We start from the raw sequence: 4,817 nt of genomic DNA on the forward strand, positions 1-4,817 counted from the left end.
TCAACCTTTCTATAGGAAAATAAGATGTTAATAAATTGTGAATAAATTAAACTTAATTCCCTTTTATTTAACCAGGGTTAATCATTGTTGAGCAGAGATACAGGACGCCAATTGTCAATTAAAAGTAAATCTTTCTTGGGTTTCGGGATTAAAGTAATTAAATCTTCAGTGAGAGTAGGGAGGAGAGTCTCATTCTGTATGCTTTCTTCAAAGACCTTAAGTAAAAAAGGTAATAATTCTTTAGAAAACTGTTTGTAGAACTCTGCGATAAGCCCGTACAGTTCTGGGTGATTTATTGTTTTTAAGTTCTATAATTGAGTCATTAACTTATAATAAAGTAATTTCACTATCGCAGAGGTTTCTATCATTACCCAAAATAGTCTTGCAATTTTTAACAGATTCAAGAAAAGTACATCTTCAGAATAATTTTGATGGTAAAGATTACAGTAAAAGTCAGCACAGAAATGTGCAATTTCTTGAGGGTTATCACTGTCCCATCAATATTTAGAGATTCAATTAATGAGGTTCTTAAACGACTCTTTTCTAATCTGAAAAAATATGCTGTGTTACATTCTCCTTCCTCTATCCATTTTTTGTCTAGATCTTTTATAAGCACCCTGTGCTCTATAAGTGTACAACTCATCTAATTTACATTGCAGTTCAGCATACTCAAGCTTATCAGATTCAGAAAGCAGCTCTGGAGGTTTAGAAGAAAGTATTGCAATTTTAGACATCACCTTATTTTCTTCTGCTCTTTTAAGTTTGGCTAAGTTACTTACTACCAACTTTTCTGAAATATTTACCGATTTCAAGAAGACAGAAGCAGAAGCAGCTCTGGAAGGAAACCTATCCAAATCACTATTTAATGCCATATTAAAATCCCCACCCAAAATAATACCAGCATTGGGGTATTTATTTATCCAGTAAGGTATATTATCGCTAATCATATCAATTAAGGTGGTATTTTCCTTAGAAGAATTATACCCATATACACATTTAAAAGTGGGAAAATGTGTACATCATACTTTCATAAAATCATGCAACATACTCTACCTTGTCTGTGGACATCGTTATTCCCAAAGCTGGTGCTGGATAAACAAATAGCGTGCGTGGACAGTAGGCTAAATTATTTACGACAGCGGTAATGGACAGTTCCGCTTCCAACCTGTAGGGGGACCGAAGAGGAAAATTGCTTTGGTGTTGCTTTAATTGGAGCTCTCTATTTCTTGGAGAGAGCTAGATTATTAGTTGATTAAACGTACAATATGTAATTTTTTGCCGCTAGGGATCGCTAACCTCTTACAATAACAAAGGCGTAGTTTGATGACGCAACATTTGCTAAGAATTATGGATCTTGTCGTCAACATCAAGCCGACCGATCTAATAATGTTTATGGATGAGTAAATACATCGATGTTTTTATCATGACTGTGATATGAAGCAGGTCGGGATTGCTAAGAGACAGCTAACGTTATCAGCTCCACACGCGACGCGAGGACATTTCATTCTACCGAACTACACGCAAGTGCAGCATTACTAACATTACTCACAGGTCAGTTTATTAGACAAATTAAACTTGTGAGGTAACGCAGCGCTGTTTCACTTGGTCTAACATTACACTATCACACTAAACTGCATTTGAATGTGTTGAAATTTATGTTATTCTATATGTTAGTTTGTCTGTATGAGACTAGCAGTAAGCTAGATATATATAACATTGATTAGTTTTATGTAAATGTGCTCACCTGTTTAATAAAGTACATGTAGGAGCGGTCGAAGTCTTGGACGTATGCAATATACTGTTTATATACTGTCTGGGGGTCGAGCGTACTGCGCAGACTCAAACTGAGCTTGACGACGTACAAATGGAGTCTTTAAATGCCTCAGATGTAAAGTTATTCGCTGTCAAAGTGACGCCAAAATGAATGACAGTGAATAACTTTACATCTGAGGCGTTTAAAAAACTCCATTTGTCCACTGTTTATTTCTAAAGAAACACGACAATGTATAAAAGGCTCCATTACCTTGTATACGTCATGGCCCTGTAGAAGCCATTTTTGTAAAAATAGGCTAACGATTGCATCATAACCACGTGACTCTCTGGAAATGACCCTATAGACAGGAGGAGAAGCTCGCAGTCAATCAGGGGGACGTGGAGGCATAAAGTCCGATAAAGTCGAGGGAGAAGCCCATGGAGAATCATAAAGTTGCTCCTGCTCCTAGCTCATGGACAGCTCTTACTCACGCTCTCTGTCTCCGCAAGTTTCGGAAGGGAATGATTCAGATTTCGCTTGGCACAGCTACTAGAAGACTTACAACTATCAGACAGGTTGCTCACGTCACATCTACGTTGTCAAGCTCAGTTTGAGTCTGCGCAGTACGCTCAGCCATCAGGAAGTGAGTGCTTCTAATTTGCTTCACTTTTCTCCGTTGAAACCTATGGGGTCGCTGTGTCCAGTTTATATCCTGTCTATGTTTAAAAACGGTCTTCAGAAATCTACGGGTGACGTCCATTTTTTTTTACAGTCTATGGTTATAATGCGTTGCTATTGACGACGGTCATTATAAGGAAGGAAATGCCACAGAATATAAAATTGCTTAAAAATGTGCATAGAGCTGCTTGTTTTATTTGTTGTTTGTTGATTTTCAAATATTAAACTGTTTTTAGTGTGAGCATCAGTTCTTTTTGAACACTTTCATCTCGTTTTAACAAAACCGTGATAATATTGATAATCACGATAATTTTGGTAACTATAATCGTGATATGAAATTTTCATACCGTCCCATCCCTATCCCTTTTTTACTTAAGGTCTTTGAAGAAAGCATACAGAATGAGACTCTCCCCCCAACTCTCACTGAAGGTTTAATTACTTTAATCCAGAAACCCAAGAAAGATTTACTTTTAATTGACAATTGGCGTCCTGTATCTCTGCTCAACAATGATTAACCCCGGTTAAATAAAAGGGAATTAAGTTTAATTTATTCACAATTTATTAACATCTTATTTTCCTAATAAAGGTTAAAAAGTGAAGTATAAAAGTGATTTAAGAAAAAAAGTCTAAGTTTTAAGTTATTTAGGTGATTGGTGATTGACCAATGAGAGCGCTCCGTCATCAAGCGCCTGCGTAACGAGGAGAGAGAGCTGAGCATGATAGAGGAGAAAAGCAGGAGAAAAGACGTGAGCTGCTGATCTTTGCGATCTAAGGTAAAGGAATATAGTCAAAAGAAAACCTTCTGAAAAGTAGAAATGAGTTAAACTGATTAATTTCATACCATGCAGTGTATGGAGAAGCTGACTGAATATTGCTGAGTCACATTTTACTCCGGGGTTATAGTGAACCGCGTGGGTATTCCTTGTTCACCGACGCCATTGTTGGCCATGCGTGCCTGTGAGACGCGCCTGTGTTAAAGGAATTTACACGATGAGAGGTGAATGATTAATATATAATTTCTTGTGAAAAAAAAAAATTGCTATGTTACATTGTTTAATTTGAATATTTCAATCTAAATTATTATAAGTGTGGTCATAGTGAACCGCGTGGTTATTCCTTGTTCAATTTAGTTCACCAGCGCCATTGTTGGTCACATGCGCCTGTGTGAGAGGGGGAAAAAACGATTGTTTTAGAGGTAAAAAAGTATTATATATATTTTTTTGTATGTTTAATTGTTTATTTTGATTATTTCGAGCTTTGATGTTAAATTATTTTTGAATTCACTAAATGAATGCTCTGGTCTGTGATCAGGCCAGGGTTTTTTTTCTTTGTGTTTCTATTTCTTTTTTTTCTTGGTTCTACGGATTGTGATACTCCTGTGATCTTCTGTGACATCCTGTGAAACTTCACGTTTGATGGCGAGCCACCCAAATCTGCTACAGAGAAAGGAGGACAACAAATCATTAAGAAGAGGATAATATCCTTTCTTTCATTCACCAGTCTTGCTTTAAATAAGACATTCACTATCTAGAGAACTATTAAGTTCCCTTTCAGGATTGACTTGACAAATACGAGGACTGAGAAGAAACTGATCAGTACTTTGCAGAACATTGAACTCTTGATGGTGTATGGTTACCCATAGCCAAATTTGATTGATATTGAGGTCCTTATTCATTTAAACAGCTGTGATATTTTGAGAGAAAATACACTTTGTTTATTTATTTTTGTTTTTTATTTCATTTTATTTAATCTAAAAGGTAATGAAGTAACTTCTGCTTCAAAATAATGGATCATTATCGCAGTATTAATGCCTATGGGGTAATTTAGTTACCTGGCTCTGAGTGGCTGGCTCATCTCTCATGGGCTCAGGCAAGGGAAACTCTGCTGCATGACTCTCCATGCTCTGAAAATAATATAATAAAAGTAATTTACACATACAATCAAAATTATGGCTGCAAGATAGTATCGCAAATGTGCATACCGCAATGATTCTCAATAAATTAATACTTCAAAAAGTGATATATAGTCAAGTTTTAGGTCAATGTAGATAACAGAGAGAGAGAGTGATGCTTGCTTTTGCCAGAAGGAATGTAAAACATATGTTGGTTATACAATTTTACATTTTTCAATAATTTAAACTGATTTAACCAACTTTAGGCCTTATCATATTGCATACTGCAAATTGCATTATTATCAGTGTTAAAGGGGTGGTAAAACACCTTTTTTTGAAGGCTTGATTGTGTTTGTGGGGTACACTGTAACATGTGTTCATGCTTCGCTTTTAAAAATTCGCATAATTTTTCACATATTTAACCATTATTCTACACTGCTCTGTCCCTCCTTGTAAAAACGGTCGGATAATTTCCGGGTTCCATGAAGCTCGTCC

This window comes from Abramis brama (genome assembly GCF_963993115.1).
Source record: "Abramis brama genome assembly, chromosome: 2".
NCBI lineage: Eukaryota > Metazoa > Chordata > Actinopteri > Cypriniformes > Leuciscidae > Abramis > Abramis brama.